Here is a 19,312-nt window from a genome sequence, read left to right as displayed (position 1 = left end):
TTAGGTCAAAAGTGATTTTGCAGCCGCAGAGATGAAAAATCATTAATCTAACAAAAGAAAAAGAAAATAAAAGGTTATAGATTATGTGGAGTGGATATGGTTGTGCCTAGATTCTATGCATGATAAATGAATGAAAAGTATCTCAGTGGTGAAAATATTGAAAGTTATGATCCACCATATAACAAAGGAAGGGCCCTCCGATGAGTGACAGATACTTGAACTCTATGTCAGCAGTCCAGCCTAACACCTGCATTTGTAGGGCACATGCAATGAAAATGGTTTTCATGTTTACCGCTGCTGATAAAAACCAATGGAAAAATGTTTTGGCATATGAGAAGCTACAGGAAATTCAAATTTTATTGTTCATAAATAAAATTTTGTTGGAAAACAGCCATGTCCATTTGCTTTTCCATTGTAATAAAACAGTGCAGTAGCTGTAGCAGACACATACAACCTTGTAGAACCTAAAATATTTATTCTGCGTCCCTTTGCAGAAAATTTGCCAACTCTGCTCTGTAGAAAGAAGTGTAGAAAGGGCGTGTTTCATTTATTTTCCCAGCACAGGTCAACTTTATGCCTTGAGAAGGAGTCTCCTTATTTCCAAACTAGTTCTCTACCTTCAGGACCTCTAAGAATTCTTCAAAGCTAATAAATGTATACTGATTTAACTTGCAGGGAAGGAAGTGAAGTCACCACAAGGGAATGGTATCGAATGAAGGAAGTCTGGAAGCTAAATTAATGGCAACGTATTTATTTATTTATTTATTTATTTATTTTTATTTTGACAGGCAGAGTTAGACAGTGAGAGAGAGAGAGAGACAGAGAGAAAGGTTTTCCTTTTTCCATTGGTTCACCCCCCAAGGGACCGCTATGGCCGGTGCATTGTGGCCGTCACGCTGCGTGGATCCGAAGCCAGGAGCCAGGTACTTATCCTGGTCTCTCATGGGGTGCAGGGCCCAAGTACTTGGGCCATCCTCCACTGTACTCCTGGGCCACAGCAGAGAGCTGGCCTGGAAGGGAGGCAACCAGGACAGAATCCGGCGCCCCGACTGGGACTAGAACCCTGGGTGCCGGCGCCGCATAGTGAGCTGCGTTGCCGGCAATGGCAATGTATGTAAAATCTTTACACAAGAAAATACCGCTCCATCAGCATATGTAGAATCTTGTGCAATTTTGTGGGACTAAGTTTTTCAGATTTTCAGTATTACAGAAGTATCCAGTGACAAACTCTTCTTAGACTATACTGATTTTACCTTAAAATTTTTTTTAAATATTTTCATTTTATTTGAAGGACTGAGACAGAGACAGAGAGATTCTTCATCCTTTCATTCACTCCCCAAATGCCCTAAAAAGCAGGGTTGGGCCAGGCCTAAACCTAAAGACAGGAACTTAATCCAGTCCTCTCACACGAGTGGCAGGATCCAACTACTTGAGCCACTACTTGCTGCCTACCAGGGTGTGCAACAGCAAGAAGCTGGATTGGGAGAACCAGGCAGGACTTGAACCTAGGGAATCTGATACGGGATGCAGTCATTACACATGACCACTTCAGTGGTTGCACCAAATATCTGCCTTGCGAAGCCTCTTTTTAGAAGACAAAAAGTTCCATAATGTTCATTTCCCATTTTGTTTACCTGCCATCAAATTTCAGTTTACAATATGATAGCAGTGTTGCACCCTTATGGTGTTAAACAGCAGTTCTCAGCTTGATCAGAATTCCATTTCTACTCATTCTCCAGCTGGTTTCTGATCAAACATTTTCAGAATAATTTTGAATTGCCTAGATGAATGCACATGCATGAATTTGTTTTTTACTATAAGACACTTAAAGGCTTTTTTAAAAGTAGGAAGGCTTGTAGCCAGCACTGTGGCGTAGCAGGTAAAGCCACCATTGCAGTGCCGCCATTCCATATGGATGCTGGTTCGAGACCCAGCAGCTCCACTGGGTCAAGTCCTTGGGCCCCTGAACCCACGTGGGAGACCCGGAAGAAGCTCCTGGCTCCTGGCTTTGGATCAGTGCAGCTCTGGCCATTGCAGCCAACTGAGGATTGAACCAGCGGATGGAAGACCTCTCTCTCGCTCTGTCTCTCCTTCTCTCTCTCTTTAACTCTTTCAAATAAATAAATAAATCTTTAAAAAATAGGAAGACTTTATAAGTTATAAACATTTATAAACAATGATGAGGCAATTATGTTCATTTTAATGTGAGTACTATCAGAATGATAATTATGGCAACGTTTCCTTGTAACTCCCTAATTATTTCATAGCTAGTTAGAAGAGACACACAGCTTTTTCTCAAGCTTAGATTCTTAACAACAGACACATCATATTCAAAGACCACAATGGATTTCTTCCCAGGGAAGCCTATGAATTTGATCTCAAAAACTCAAAAATTACTTTTAACTCCTGGGAATGTAATGTGTGCATTGTTAAATATATTTATAAGCAACCACAATAATATGGAAGTCTATGTTTCTATGTGGCATGGATGTAGTCCTCAATACTATAATAAGAGATGTAAATGTTAATCTAATTTTTAAACTAAAAAATATAAAAGCTCTTATTCTCAGCAATACAAAAATAAGACAAACCAGGTCAATCAAAAAGAGATATGTACGGCCAGCGCCGTGGCACAATAGGCTAATCCTCTGCCTAGCGGTGCCAGCACACCGGGTTCTAGTCCCGGTTGGGGCGCCGGATTCTATCCCGGTTGCCCCTCTTCCAGTCCAGCTCTCTGCTGTGGCCAGGGAGTGCAGTGGAGGATGGCCCAAGTGCTTGGGCCCTGCACCCCATGGGAGACCAGGAGAAGCACCTGGCTCCTGCCATCAGATCAGTGCGGTGCACTGGCCTTGGCGGCCATTGGAGGGTGAACCAACGGCAAAAGGAAGACCTTTCTCTCTGTCTCTCTCACTGTCCACTCTGCCTGTAAAAAAAAAAAGAGAGAGAGAGAGAGAGAGAGAGAGATGTAAAATTCTAAAACCATTCCTATTCCTCTGGAAAGCATTGTATAATTCAGTATAAATCCTTTGTATCTGTTTCTTTGTATCCTGTTTCTATCAATACCCTGGAGTCTCAGGTTAGCAGTTAACTAGCATGCTAATTTTTGTTACTGACATAGCAATTGGAAATACAGAATCAGGATTCGTAATGTTGTTACATGCATTTACTAATCTGCAATCTTTAATGTCATAGAATATGGTTGGATAAAATGCAGAGCTAACTTTAAAAACAAAGAGGTTACATTGCACCATAAAATGAGGTAGAAGAAGACAGAATTCTTCTACTACCAACTCATTTGTTGAGAATGACATGTCTTCAGAGATGATTTTGTTTAAATAGTATGGATTTCACTATGTTTTCTGAAGTCTCAATTCATGTTTTTTCACTAATAATCAAATTATTAGTTAACACTTCAAGATATTTAACCAATGGAAAACCAAACTTCCTCAAGGTGTTCTTTCACTTATTCTGAAATCTGAAAATGTCCAGACTGCCATATAGAATATTTGCTCTATGGATGCCTCCATGAAAGATTCATCACAGAAACCTCACATTTCACCCAAAGAGCTCAGATTTCGCAGAGAAAACTAGAACTACTTAAATAAACCTTAACATATATTACAGCTGAAATGATCATATCAACTTTTCTAACTCCTGAAACATTTTTCTTTCCTGAGCTTATTGTATAATTCTGCTAAATGGTATTCTAAGGATAGAGGTCACTCTAAGTATTTCCAATTATTTTTTTCTAAATTCCAAAGTAAAAAAAATTAATATCCTTTCTGCTGTTGGAAAGGTCATGAAAACTTGGTTTACTCCCAAATGAAGTTATCAGAACTTGTTTTCTAAGAAATATTTGATGATTGCAACAGCTCTGATAAAATGGAAATAGCCATTAGGGCTTATGGAGAAACACAATCCATGCACAGCTAACACCAGACTTCCTCTTCACTTTGTGATAACAACGAGACTTTAAGAGACCCAAATGGGCATACTAAATGCTCTCTTATCTTATGCAGTGTTTACAAAGTTTTTAAACCACATCCAAGTTGACAGTCTTACAGAAACTGAGTTTTGCCCATTCCAAACTAATATGACAATAATTAACCACCAAACAAACTCTAGAAATGAAGAAAAGGATTTTAAAAGATTTTAAAGCTAGCTATTAAATATAATACTTTTTACAAATATCAAAGTACAATAAAAAGTATTTTAAAAGTTCATTAAATAGCCAGCGCCACGGCTCACTAGGCTAATCCTCCACCTTGCAGCACCAGCACACCGGGTTCTAGTCCCGGTCGGGGCGCCGGATTCTGTCCCGGTTGCCCCTCTTCCAGGCCAGCTCTCTGCTGTGGCCCGGGAGTGCAGTGGAGGATGGCCCAAGTGCTTGGGCCCTGCACCCCATGGGAGACCAGGAGAAGTACCTGGCTCCTGCCATCGGATCAGTGTGGTGCGCCGGCCACGGCTGCCATTGGAGGGTGAACCAGCGGCAAAGTAAGACCTTTCTCTCCGTCTCTCTCTCTCACTGTCCACTCTGCCTGTCAAAAAAAAAAAAAAAAAAGTTCATGAAAAGTAGAATTACAAGATGAGCTTATTTTGGTTCAAGATGTTTTAGAACTTCATGCATAGTTTTATCATAATATGTGTTTTCCATGAACTTCTAAGGATTAATTTATTAGCTCATCTATTTATTTGGCGAGGGAGAGAGAGGAGAGAGAGAGAGAGGTCAGAGAGAGAGAGAATGAGAATCTCCTAATCATTGGTTCACTCTCCCAAATGCTAGTAATGGCTGGGACTGGGACAGGCTGAAGCAGGGAGCTAGGAACTCAATCCAGGTGGTTGGCAGGAAATCAATTACTTGAGCCATCACTGCTGTCTCCTATGGTCTTCACTACCAAGAAGCTGAAGTCAGGAAGTGGAGGTAGGTATGGAACCCAGGCATTATGATCCGGGAACATGGGCCTCTTAACGAGTTAGGCTAAATGATTGCATCCACCCCCTATCCTCCTGGCCCGTGAACTTTTTAAGGCCCTTTATAGCTATCAAGAACTCAAGTCTCAAACTTACATTGGCTCTGGCATATCCATTAACCTCTCTCTTCCTCACCTACTGCCCCTCAATCAACCAGGTTGAAAAGAGATACACAAAGAGAACACATCTAATAAAATCTCCAGACTGAAAAAAAAAATCAAGCAAAAATAAAGAAACAGAAAGAATGAAAGATAGGCAAAGATCTAACTCTGTCATCTTCATTTCAAGATTAGAAGAGACATGATCCAGAGAATCAAGAGTTATGATTTTAATGTATATTTCATTAAAATGAGGGGAAGTGATTATTATAATGTCTGGCACCAGAATTATTCCTTGGAGGGATCCAGCTTTATTTGTGATAATAACTTGATAGACTCTTGTCAAAAAATTCTACAGAATAACAGAGATAGCTCTGCCACTTTTCATGAACAGGAATGGATTTTTATTCCTTGTGGCAGGTGGTGTTGCTAAGACAGAGGAGAGAAAGGAGAGGGATGAAAGAAAACTGGAGCGTCTGAGACAGCAAAGTAAGGCGCCTTCGCCCATACAGTTGAAAGACTTGTAGAAGTGTTTTTCTTTGCTGTGAGTCCTCTGAAACATTCCATTTAAATTTATTTTGCTCACAAATGAACTACTAAAAGAGCTCAAGGTAACATTAACCATGTGAGGGAACAGAAGTCCAGGAAGCAAAAGTAGATGGAAGGAAAGGAGATGAGAGAACATCAGTCCACTGCAGAATCTTTCAAAATTGCAAGCATGAAATTTTGATCATCATAAGCAAATGCTTACCTACATCTCCATAGTGGAAAGAAAAACAGGCCTCCCGGGCATAAGGGGTCTCTGTATAACCTAAATTGAAGAGTTAAAATTGTATATGTATGGGTGTCAAAAGTTAAGCTTAAGCTTACAGGTTTAAACCTTCCTGGTGCAGCTGTGAAAATAAGACAGAGTAAAGTAGCACCTTGACAGTAGGGACTCCATTTTGGAGCACTTGAGACTGCATTCTGGGAAAGCAACCCCCCCACCGTGAGACTCTGGTCTGAAACTATGATCTCAAATAGTCGGACAATAGCAGTGCACTACACCACCCTTGGCAACGCACAAAAACCCCCTAGCATGATTGCTCAAGCTTAAAAGTAGAAAGGTTGCACCTGGGTTACCTGGGCTAATAATGAAGATGTGATTTGTCTATGTCTTAAAATCATAATTGCTGATTGTAAGATTTTAGCAACCGCTTAGCAACCGTGTATTCTCTCCCTCCTCCCGATTTTGCGGTTTTTGCCTTTATAAACCCTATGCTGTAGTTCCTCACTGCTCCTCTGTCCTTGTCAGAGGGCCCCAACATGTTGGATCAATAAATTTAACCCTTTGCTGGTTGCATGAGAGAAAAAGTCTCTTGGAGTCGTTCCTTGGGCGGTGGGCTTTTTTTTTTTTTTAGACCCTAACATTTGGAGGTCCCACCGAGATCTGACTGCTGCCTGTGGACGCCTCCAACGGATATCTCTCGGGGTGAGTAAGGCGCCTATTGTTTTGATTAAACGTGTACACTTTAATTTGTTGTTTGGTAAGGTTTGTTATTTGTTTGTAATCAGCAGCGTGGTTGTCGGGCTCGAGCGAGAGCTCCACCCGACTGTGGCGGGCAGACGTGCTCCGGAGCCACAGACCACATCCCGGGGGACGCCCCGGGAGAAAGGGAGAACTGGGGACGCCCAGTGTTTCCTGTTTGGTGGGTTGCCTGCAGTAGGGAAATAGACTGCAGAGACTCACATTTTGTTTGTACTGCCGAAACTTTGGTATTTGATCGAGCTCGTTAGTCTTTTGTATTTGTTAAGCATTTTTGGGATGCCGTGATGGCTCCCGTTTGGTAGACATTTGTGTGGTCGTTGTATGCTGCTTCTCTATGCTGTTTGTCTGTTTGTGTACATTGTGTTGTCTGCTAACATGGGCCAGACTGTGTCTACAACTTTGTCTCTAACTTTGAATCATTGGTCAGAGGTAAGCCACTAGGCACATAACCTTTCTTTGTCAGTCAAAAAGGTAAAGTGGCAGTCTTTCTGTGTCTCTAAATGACCTGCTCTCAGAGTGGATTGGCCCCCGGAGGGCTCATTCCATTTACCACTCATTCGCTGAGTGAAAGAGGCCGTTCTCCAGCCTGGCCGTCATGGGCACCCAGACGGGGATTTTAAGAAGACATCAAAGGTCAGTATTCCTTCCCTCAAGCGGGACCGGATCTGTGGAAGTGACCGTTGAGTGTCCGGCACCCCACAGCTCTCCGAGAACGCGGAGTCCCCCCGGCCACGGCTTAGCTACGGCCGAAACTCCAGAGGGATTGTAAGGAACGGGAGGGAAATTAGGAAGGGCAGTTGGCTGAGAGCCTGGAGACCCCCTGAGCTCGCTTTGGCTTCCCGGCGGCTGGACTGCGACCCGAGGATCAGGTCTCTCTCTCAGAGGGACGCCTGGTCACGCTGCCTACTGCTACGCGAGCAGGGCTTAGCTTCGGTCGAGGCTAATATTGGCCCTCCAGGTAAACTCAGACAACTAGGTAGTGGGTAACCTTGAGTGATAGGAGATTTCAAACCCCACTCAGCCCCCAGACATGAGGAGCTTCATTGCTTTCTGCCTTCCTCCTCCTCCCGGGGGCTCCCTCTGCCACTCTTTTGCTCTCCTCATCTCCATTCCTATACCACTGGCCAGGAGAAAGGGAGAGGGAAATTCCACAAGTCTCTCCACCTAGGGAAAAGCTGTTACCTGTTACCTGTTAACCCTTTCCAACCTGGTAAAAAGTCTTTGCAGCTTATGGTAGCTCTGGTGCGTCTTAAAGTTTTTTGTGAAGTATTACTGTTGCTAAGCTTTGATTGCCTGAGGACTAAATCTAAAAAAAAGCTAAAGTTAACTATCTGTTGTAATTGACTGAGTGTCTGCAGTAGTCCTAATTGATCTGGCTTTGGTTAAATTATAAGAGGTTCCCAACACTCTTAGTAAAACGGCACACTTACCCAACCCCACGGTTAGTCCTGCCAGGCCACGGTGTGTGCAGTCTTCCCTGTAAATGGGGGACCACAGCCTTTCTCTGCACTGTATTCTAGTTCATGTGGCCTGCCGCACTCAGGCAGGCATAGCCAAATATCTCTAGGCAGAGCCCCCACCCCAGGGTTGCTTTTTCTCTCCTCTCCTGGAGGAATTTCCAATTCAATACTACTGCTGGTCTTACCTAAGGGAGCCAGAACCTTAAGCCATTAACCCTTACCAACCTGATGGGTTTTTCTCTTTGCAGCTAATAAAAACCTAAACAATGGGTTATTCATCTGAGAGCATTCACCTGTCTTGAAGGTTTCGTGTTTTTCTATTGCCATTAGAGTCTTAATTGGGAAAACTACAATGCAAAGTTGTTTACATTGTTTATCTGTTTTTAATGTCTGAGTGATTACCCAACTGATCAGAAATGTACTAATTTTGGCTAAATGGTTTGACTCTCTGACAGCTTAAATTCTAAACCGAGTCTTCCAACTTTGGGCTTCCAGCCGGATCCCTGGAACTCTCAAAGAATGAGACTCTAAATTTATTAAAGTAACAGCTGCTTGGGTCAATTCAAATTATATAAAATATATTAAAATGTTATAAATGGTGTCAGACCTATACTGTATTTATGTTTTTGCTTTCCAGCTAAAGTGGTCTTATAAAAATAAGAGTAAATTCTGTGTATACAAGCCTTTATGTTGTTAACTAAAGTAAGCCAATGCAGATTGGTTCAGAAAATTGAGGTAATGCAAACACCCTTTGCTCAGTGGCTTGCTTGCTCAGTTTTACATGTCTTTGATATGCTTTAAACTTGTTTCTCTTAATGAGGAAGATCTTTTCAAAGTTGTAAACATGCACTAGTGTTTGCTGTCCAGGAGGTGTTATCCTCATGTTACTTAAAAACATAAAAATGTAATTTTAACTTTTATTTCAGATAATGATGTGGTATTCATTAATAACTCAGTGTCTTAAGTCATCTAGGCATCAGTGCTAAGTAAAACTTGGGAAAATATATTATATATACTTTTAACATCTCAAATTCGATAAAAAAAAAAACTGTTTGAGTTTGTTAACGTGTATTCTCATAGGTTGTCCACACATGACAATTCAAGGCTATGTAAAAGTAACTACAGGTATAAAGTTTCAAAAGGTGTAAACAAGTCATAAAAAGTTTTAAAATGTTTACAATTTTAAAATATTGTTTACAGAGTTGAGTGCTAATGCCAAAATTACACTAACCTAAAGTTAAAGTCTGATCTTCTGTTATAACAATGTTTTTTTTAATAAAAATGTGTACTAATGTTAGTAAATATCTAAAAATGGTCTAAATCATAAATCTTAAAATCTGTTTTTGCAAAAACTGTAATGTCTATTTTAACAGTGTCTGCTTATTCGGTTACTCTGCCATTTCTAGAGTTAGGTCCTGTAAGCTCTTTTTTTTGACTCTGTTAAATAATCCTAAATTATGTAAACTCTTATATACAAGGTTTTTTTATTTCTGGTTTATTCGACAGCAAGAGACATAAAATTCATGTTAATCCATTGTGTACTCTACTGTCTCTGTTAAGTTATGGTTATGTGGCAGATGCTAGAAAACTGGGTTCCAGAAACACAAGAAAGCTCTAGTGTCCACAGGCTACACGGTAAATACCCAGAAGCCAAAGAATGGCAGAGACCTCTGCCACAATTTCTCCTCTAAGTCAGGCTACACAGTAAACACTGGTTAAACTGCCAGTTAAATCTAAAAGCCCAAAAAGTCAGGCTAGAGACCCAACTCACTGCCTCACTTCTCCTCTTTTCTCTTCCAGAAGGGAAGTTACTACTGTTCTGCAGGACTCTCCACTGTGATGTACGGTTTGATCCCCAGACCTTATGTAAGGGATGACTGACCTTTTCTGTAATAATGCCTGGCCACAGTATAGGGCCCCAAACAACAACAACAACAACAAAAAAGGTTGAACTATAAAATAATGTAACAACTAGATCAATTTTTCGGTGTAAAAAGTTACACTGACGACCTCAAAGTATGCAAGCAGGTCACCACAGTTAATCTTACCTAAAGAGTCATAGTTCTCCTCATGGGCACGGTCTTAACTCGCAGGAAAATACTAAGTGTCAGAATTTGCCCATGACCATAGTTTTTCTAGCTCACCCTGATATTTTAAAAAATCTCCAAAAATCAGGATTGGGTTAAGCACCCCCTTGACTGACATCATAGAGGCTGCCTCCTTGGTCTACTTTATTAGAGACCAGAAAAATGAGGAGCAAGCTAGCAGCAGAGGATAGGCAACAGACCAATCAATGGCTGCTTTACACGGTGATTGCCATCAAGGAGACCCAGCAAGGCCAGTGCACCCCAAATGGCACCTGTTGCTGATATAAGGAGACAGGGCATTGGGCAAGCAGCTGTCGTGACAGCAAATGGCTTCTGTCAGCCCTGCCAAGAGCACGGCCACTGGACACGGAACTGCCCTGGGTGTCGAAGGACTCCTGGTTCAGAACCGCTGACCCTGTGGCCCCGAGCTAAAAAGCCTTTGGCTCTGCCCAGCCTCTGCCCAGCTTCCAGCTCCAGCCACTGCTATTGAGGGGATGGCCTAGGGTCAGTGACATGCAAGTTGCCTATTTCCATCAGCCTCCTATTCAGCTCTCCTCCTAGTCCATCCATGTAATGCAAGTCAACAGGGTGCCTCCCTTAAAGGAGATTTGCATCTCTTTCAATTCTCTTCCAGCACCCCATGGATAGGTCTGGGCCTCACACACCCAGCCAGGCCTTAAAAGTCTATCCAATAACATTAAGCTTAGAAAGCCCTCCCTGCCAGTTCCTAAAAACAGGGCTTTCGGTAACAGCTAACTCAGATAGCCCTACACCGATTTGAACAGGTCCTCACTGAGGACTTAAAGGGCCTATCTCTTAAGGGGTGTGCACAATAATCCATAATATAAATGGTTAAATGTAAATAATTCATTAGTCTGTCCTTTTCCCAGCCTGAGACTCTAGTCTTGTACATTGGCTTAACTTCCTAGCAAAACTGGCTACTGTGGGGAGCAATCCGGACTGGACTGAGTTACTGGAATTAGGACTTATTCTATGCATCTGCTCTCCCACAATATGGCGCTGGGAGAGAAGTAAACAGCTTCCGCACAGCTGCCTCCAGTTCAACTAATAAACTGTAGGACTTGCTCCTGATTGGAGGAGAGCAGCGTACTCGGCGTGTGGGCAGCCGAGTTGGGATTGGCGGAGGAGGACTATAAAGGAGGAGAGAGACGGCATGCACCAGGAACATCTATGGGGAACATCTATGGGGAACATCTATGGGGAACATCTAAGGAAACCCGTGCAGCCCCCGAGAAAGCCGGCCGGCGGTGTGCCGCTCCCCTGCGGAAGTGGGGAATGCGGCCAGGGGGAACTGCCCTTCCACGGAGGTGGAAGGGATAGTAGCCAACCCGGGAAGAACCAGCAGCAAACCCGGGGAGGGCCGAGCAGACGAAAGAACAGCGCAGGGTCCTGTGTTGCTCCTCCACGAAGACGGGGAGCGACAGCTACTAAATATCAAAAAAAAAAAAAAATTGTCTCTGGGTCAATCAGACTAGACAGGCACAAACCCAGATTTGTACTTTTCCTGGAAAAAGCCAAACAGCTCCAGGACCAGGCCAAGCAGAGCTGGGATTTCTGGCCTGACATCTGGTCATGGAAATCCTGGCTATTTCCTCTCCTTGGCCCGCTAACTTCTGCAATCTTGATGCTTCTCTTTGCACCGTGTGTTTTTAATGCCCTTGTTCGTTTTGTCTCTAACAGACTAAAAGCTGTTGAACTCCAAATGGTCATCAGGCAAGACTTCAAGCCCATTCCACTGGACGACTTGAGCAGCCCTCTGGACCGAGCAACACAGTCTTTCCAAGGCCACTGTTGCACACCATAAGACAGGTAGCAAGAGGAAATACCCAAATCCCCCTCGACGCCCACATGCCAGCTTCGAAGAAGTTACAGAAAACGGAACTCCATCCATAATCCCAAAGAAGAATTTTGGGTATTACCTCTTGAGGGGAAAATATTAGGCAGAAAGTCAGTTATGAGCTTATGTGTGTGTGACATAAAGGCCTAATGTGTCCAGCATATGCATCTGCATCTCAGTCATCCTGACAATGTTTCACGGGCAGCCTGGCCTTTGCATCCTGCCCTGCCCCCTTCTACCTGATAACCTGCCAGGTGGAGATGCCCGCCCCTTCTGCCTGACAAATCTTCCACAATCTCCCAGATGCAGCCCAGTATCTGCATTTCAGTATTACAGAACAGGCGGGGGTTGAATCTCATTTTCATGGGGGTGGGTTATGCGCGGCCCTAAAAAAAAAAAAAAAATGTTGTTTTTATGTCAACTAAACTGGGGTGGTTAGAAACTCCATGGCCAAACTCAAAAAACGACTGAAAAAATGGCAACGGGAGAGGGAAACTCAACAGGGATGGTTTGAGTCATAGTTCGGCCGGTCCCCGTGGCTTACTACTCTACTGTCAGCCCTAACAGGACCCTTAATTGTTCTACTCCTAATTGTAACCATAGGACCTTGTGTGTTAAAGAGACTCATCACCTTCATGTGGAAACAAGTTAAAAATATTAAACTCATGGTTGTAAGACAACAATATGTCACATTAAAAGAGACAAAAACGAATAATCTCTAAGATTAGAGATCCTCACAACAAGGAGTGGGGAATGAAGAGTTAAAATTGTATATGTATGGGTGTCAAAAGTTAAGCTTAAGCTTACAGGTTTAAACCTTCCTGGTGCAGCTGTGAAAATAAGACAGAGTAAAGTAGCACCTTGACAGTAGGGACTCCATTTTGGAGCACTTGAGACTGCATTCTGGGAAAGCAACCCCCCCACCGTGAGACTCTGGTCTGAAACTATGATCTCAAATAGTCGGACAATAGCAGTGCACTACACCACCCTTGGCAATGCACAAAAACCCCCTAGCATGATTGCTCAAGCTTAAAAGTAGAAAGGTTGCACCTGGGTTACCTGGGCTAATAATGAAGATGTGATTTGTCTATGTCTTAAAATCATAATTGCTGATTGTAAGATTTTAGCAACCGCTTAGCAACCGTGTATTCTCTCCCTCCTCCCGATTTTGCGGTTTTTGCCTTTATAAACCCTATGCTGTAGTTCCTCACTGCTCCTCTGTCCTTGTCAGAGGGCCCCAACATGTTGGATCAATAAATTTAACCCTTTGCTGGTTGCATGAGAGAAAAAGTCTCTTGGAGTCGTTCCTTGGGCAGTGGGCTTTTTTTTTTTTAGACCCTAACAAAATCACCAGTTCTCAAAAGATGGCTCCTTGGCAACCAACACCAACCCCTGGGAAATTATTAGAAATTTTGAGGCTTCCTCCCCTAACTCACTGAATCAGAAACTCTGGGCGTGGGGCTCACCAATCTATGTTTCTTGGAATCATTGGTAAATTAAAATGGAGACCAAGATTGAAGAATCCCTAACCAGAGAAAGCCAGCTGGGCCTCATAAGTGACCTTAACCTTGCTTTATTTGTAAACGTAAGACTTAACTTGAGCTATCTCTTATAAACGCCTGTATAAAAGAAATAAAACTTAAAGCTAACCAATGGGGAGCTGGCAACTAACTTACAGATATGTAAGTAGGGATTTTCCAGAAGGTAGAACAAGTGAGGCAATGGTATAATTGTAACAAATTAATTCTTTTCTTTTCTTTCTGTGCACTGCCTACAAAGGTTTCCCTTTGCATTCCTTCAGCAAGGTCCCCAAAATCATGAATAACTGTTCATTCAAATTATTCAAAAATTTTATCATGCCTCAGTTTACCTTTAACAAAGGCTTGCCCACATGTTAGAATTTACTGTGACATGACACCTATATACTATAAGTTTATGATACTGCCCATACATACTGGAATTACGGTATCTCACTGGGTTCTGGTAAGCCATTAGACCGATGACATCTAGGGAATAAGTCTTCCCTGTAATAACCATGAAAATCCAAAACACCTCATAATGAGTTTATTCAAAATGAGTAGTACTAAATAGTTTTTGATTTCTAAAAAATAATAAGAAGTCAACATGGTGGCACAGTGGATTAAGCTGCCTCTTGGTATGTTGGCATCTTATATCAGAATGATGGTTTGAGTCCCAGGTGCTAAGGCAAATTGGAAACAGCAGATGATAGTTCAAAGTGTTTGGGCCCCTGCCACCCACGGGAGAGACTCGAATGGACTTCCTGGCTCCTGGTTTCGGCCTAGCTCAGCCCTGACCATTGCAGGCATTTGGGGAGGGAACCAGGGGATTGAAGGTCTTCCTGTCTCTCCTTCTCTCTGTCACTCTGCCTTTCAAGCAAATAAATGAATAAATAAATAAATGTTTAAAAAATAATAAAAGGAGAGATATCATCTTTTCCTTAAACTAATAACATGAGTTCTGTACAATGAATAATACACATTCCTTGGAATAAAAAACTCAATAGTATTAGAAACAAAAAGTGATGTCTAACAATGTGCTATCCATGTACCAGGCCCCTAATATTTTTCTCTGCTAGCTTACTTAATCCCCACACCAACTCTGAGGTCCATGCTGTTAGCATCATTCTCATGTTACTAATGAAGAAACTGAGAAAGAGTGGCTTAATTGATTTAGCCAAGGTCACACAGCAGATAAAGGACTGGTTTGGAATTAGGCTCCTAAGTACAAATTGCAAATCAATTCTGCCTTTCAAATTAAATGAAATAAATGATTCAGACTACTTGGGCAAGCATGAAATGAACCTCTCTCTGAACATCTTAGTTAGAAATAGCATTGCTTCGCATGGCAAAGATAATCTAATTTGTCCCTTTTTTGATAGTGTGTTAGTATGTGAATAAAACATGATGAGTCTGTTTTTGTATAATTGTTCATGTTCATTTCTGGCCTTGTCATAAACAATAACATAAAGTCCTTGTTATTGCACCATAGGATGCTGACACATATTTGTATTGTCTGTTTTCATGAGCTCAAGAATGGTATCTCCTGTTTTTCTCCAAGAAAACAGTCAGTCATGTAAAGAAAATCACTAAAGACAGCTTTGATTTTTCTGTAATGTGTTTCTCTTAAATTATTCAATTATCATTGGAAGTGTCTATCACTTTTAGAATAAAATAGAACATTCTATTCTCTTCTAATAATTACTGCTAAGATAGACCAACTCTGCTTAGGAAGTATCAAAGATCCCAGAGTGGTAGCAAAACAATGAGACAGCAGAATCTCTGGTACCTGTCATATATTTACCTATTTGGCCACCTGTGTATAAATTAAACTACTGAACTATGGCTTGAGTGCATTAACCAATGCAACATAACTAGTTTTAAATTCACATTTTAATAAACTGAATGTTTTATTTAATGCAGGGAAGTAAAATATAAATGGGAGACACTGTGGAGGCATGACCACATAATCCTATAAGAGACCAGGAGAGCCAAGAAAATTGGGGATGTTGCCATAGCTACCAGGAAACAACCTAGACGCTCAATACCCCTAAGATAAAGAAAATGTGGCAAAATCAGCTCTGAAGAATGGAGTCATTCTTTTCTCTGTACTTTAATTAGTGTGATCTTGGCCTTTGGAACTAAGCCCAAATGGGAAAAAGCATCTTCAGTCTGTCTGTTGACAATATTCTATCCCGAGGACATTTTCTCTCTGGAACCTGTGTTGCACATCAGTGTAATTAGAGACACAGGCTCCTGATAACAGGAAGATAATTTCCTAGTTATCTAATTAGAATGAAACTGACCTATCCATCACTAAAGGAGCCCACCTCCTTTGGTATTGCAGGGAAAACTCTGATTCTCATTGAATAAAAACACTTATTAGTTCCTTTTTACATTTTTTAAACTTTTATTTAATAAATATAAATTTTGAAAGTACAACTTTTGGATTATAGCAGTTATTTCTCCCATAACCACCCTCCCACCCACAAACCATCCCATCTCCTACTCCCTCTCCCCTCCCATTCTTCATTAAGATTCATTTTTAATTATCTGTATGTACAGAAGATCAACTTAGTATATACTAAGTAAAGATATCAACAGATTGCACCCACACAGACACATAAAGTATAAAGCACTGTTTGAAGACTAGTGTTACCGTTAATTCGCATAGTACAACACATTAAGGACAGAGATCCTACATGGGAAGTAGTTGCACAGTGACTCCCGTTGTTGATTTAACAATTGACACTCTTATTTATGATGTCAGTGATCACCCGAGGCTCTTGTCATGAGCTGCCAAGGCTATGGAAGACTCTTGAGTTCACAAACTCCGACCTTATTTAGACAAGGCCATAATCAAAGTGGAAGTCCTCTCCTCCCTTCAGAGAAAGTACCTCCTTCTTTGATGGCCCGTTCTTTCTGCTGGGATCTCACTCACAGAGATCTTTCATGTAGGTCATTTTTTTGCCACAGTGTCTTGGCTTTCCATGCCTGTGAAACTCTTATGGGCATCACTCATAGGAGCTACTCTTGTTGCAGCAGACAAAACTAGTAGTACAGCTCTAACACCAGTGTACCCATTTTACACAGCAACTGTATATTCACGTTTTCCTTTGTTATATTTTAGATTTAAAAGTGGAATTCAACTATGTGTAGGAAGTAATAAAAGGGATCCTAATCACAGATCTTTATCCAGATATTTACAAATGAAAGAGAATCAGAAAGACAACAAGTTGTTAGGCCTAAATTAAAATTGGACTCAAGGCTACAGTGCAGTAAATTTATTATGCCTTCTTTTCTATTTGTTTTGATTGTTTTTCTTATATAAATGTTTATTGACTATGGAAAGTTTACTCTTTCTACCAACTATACACAAATTATGAAGAAGGTAAAGGGTAGAAACATAATTAGAAAGACGAATGACATTGGTAAAGTAGCAAAAGGAGGTGGAAATGTAAATTTGTAAATCTAATATAAGATCACATGACTAGTGATTTGCACGGATAGGAGATATGGTAAATATATCTGTAGTAAATGAGTAAAAAATACATGGGTATTTTGAATTTATGTCTGCTTAGTCTGGCCCTATTTTTCCATTCAGGTCAATTTCTGGACCTTGTATTTGGTATATGTGCAGTTCCAAAGGAAGAAATTGAGTGCAGTCATTATATTTCTTATAGAACATCAGTGAGTCAAACCCTAAAATCATGTCTTACATCAGATGAGCTGCATAAAACACTCTGTGTGCAACTCTCCCAAATTGATAAATGTTTGTTTCATATGTTATCTTTCATAAATTTTCAGGTTTCAGAATTTGGTGCATTAAAATTGTAACACATTTTGAAGAACATATTTTTTTACATATTCAACCATATTCTACTTCAAAGTATACTCAATGTATCATTAAAACACAAAAGAATCAACTGGGAACCTTTTATAAAATGGTACACTTGGATAAATATCTACAAAAGAATCCAAAGATCAAATATTAGCACCATAATATCCTTAAGGAACATTTACAGATCTTTGAAACAAGATGTATATTTCAAAAGCAAATGGGAAAAAATAATTCATATATAGACACATAAAATACAAAAGAAATTTAAAAAATTTAAAATGCCATTAGGCATTTTACGTTAAGAATGTAAAAATTATTATCAAGACTCATCTGTAGGGAGGAAGCATTTATCTTAACAGTTAACATACCCATGTCCCACATTGTTCTCAACCCCTTGCTCTGGCTTCTGACTCCAGCTTCCTGCTAATGCAGACGCTGGAAGGCAGCAGTGATGGCGCAAGTAACTGAGTCCCTTCTAGCCATGTGGGAGACTGGATTGAATTCCGAGCTCCTGGCGTCAGCCAGACCCAGCCCAGGCCATTGCAGACATGAGGGGATTGAACCAAAGCTCCCTCTTGCTCTCTGTCACTCTCCCTTTTTCTGTCTTTCAAATAAGAAAAAGAGTCACTAACAAAACAGAATAAGACACTTCCAATATAAAGCTGGCTATATATTTAAGAGAGACATGAGGTTTCCAACATTGTAATGATAAGCACTTTCATATTCTACTATTGGAAAAAATATACTAATACAGCACTTCTGAGAAGAATTTAGCAATATTTATTATAATCACCAAAAATGTAACTTTCATAGCTTTTAAACTAATAATTCCATTTCTAGGGATTTATAATAAATTTTATTATATTTATAGTAAATTTTTTTAAAATTAAATAATCAAAGATGCAAATATATGTATAAGGATATTTCCTGCTATGTTATTTCTCATAACTAGAATTAGAAGCAATCTATAAGTTTGATAATAGGATAACATAAATAACTTATTTCAGTTATACAGTAGAATATTAAAGGAGCATCAACATATTCAAAATGATGAATAGCAAAGAAGACATAGGATAAGTTTAGACAGAAAAAGGAAGGACACAAAACTACACTTATAGGATGGTCTGTATTTAAATGAATTGTAATACTGCTCTATCTTACTTTCATTATAATGAAAATGAAAATATTTATTTGAAACATTATCAGGATCCTAAGTTGGTGGTTAACACACTTTATTATAGGGCCAGGTAGTAAATACTTTAGGCTTCATAGGATTTAATATGTATTTAATCATGAACCAAGAGGCAAAGTCAGAGATATCATACAAATTCTTATATAACCATTTAAAATATAAAACCATTTATGAAGTTGTAAAAAACAGGTAGCTGGCTACCATAAGCCAGCAACTCCTGTCCTCCATTAACAAATCTGGAAAGTTCTCAAGTAGCCTTCTGACTTAAAGCAACCTGCGTGGTAGGTGGGAATATCCACATCTGCCCTAAGAACATGCAGGGTATATGGAAGCTTTTGGCAAATGTAAACTGTGGAAAAGTCATATCTTTTTTTTTTTTTTTTTTTTTTTTTTTTTTGACAGGCAGAGTGGACAGTGAGAGAGAGAGACAGAGAGAAAGGTCTTCCTTTTGCCGTTGGTTCACCCTCCAATGGCCGCCGAGGCTGGTGTGCTGTGGCCGGCGCACCGCACTGATCCGATGGCAGGAGCCAGGTGCTTCTCCTGGTCTCCCATGGGGTGCAGGGCCCAAGTACTTGGGCTATCCTCCACTGCCTTCCCGGGCCACAGCAGAGAGCTAGCCTGGAAGAGGGGCAACCGGGACAGAATCCAGCGCCCTGACCAGGACTAGAACCCGGTGTGCCGGCGCCGCTAGGTGGAGGATTAGCCTAGTGAGCCGCGGGGGGCAGGCCGAAAAGTCATATCTTAATGTGGGAAAATTTAC

The 19,312-nt window shown here is 40.9% G+C and overlaps 1 protein-coding gene and 1 long non-coding RNA gene across 2 annotated transcripts in view; one reads left to right on the top strand and one right to left on the bottom strand.

The window, feature by feature from the left end:
- The window catches only part of LOC100350055 (ras and EF-hand domain-containing protein), a 245,165-nt gene that overhangs the window by 122,663 nt on the left and 103,190 nt on the right, over positions 1 to 19,312 (bottom strand). The window lies entirely within an intron of this gene.
- On the top strand, positions 7,236 to 11,087 carry LOC149128691 (uncharacterized). The gene is made up of 2 exons (XR_016223132.1): positions 7,236 to 7,555; positions 9,858 to 11,087. It is a non-coding gene; the product is annotated as an uncharacterized LOC149128691 (long non-coding RNA).

The sequence above is a fragment of the Oryctolagus cuniculus genome, chromosome 1 (assembly GCF_051225735.1).
Source record: "Oryctolagus cuniculus isolate XC-2025 breed Fujian yellow rabbit chromosome 1, ASM5122573v1, whole genome shotgun sequence".
In the NCBI taxonomy this organism is placed as follows: domain Eukaryota; kingdom Metazoa; phylum Chordata; class Mammalia; order Lagomorpha; family Leporidae; genus Oryctolagus; species Oryctolagus cuniculus.
The sequence above is the reverse complement of the archived record's forward strand: the minus strand, read 5'-3'. Positions and strand labels throughout refer to the sequence as shown.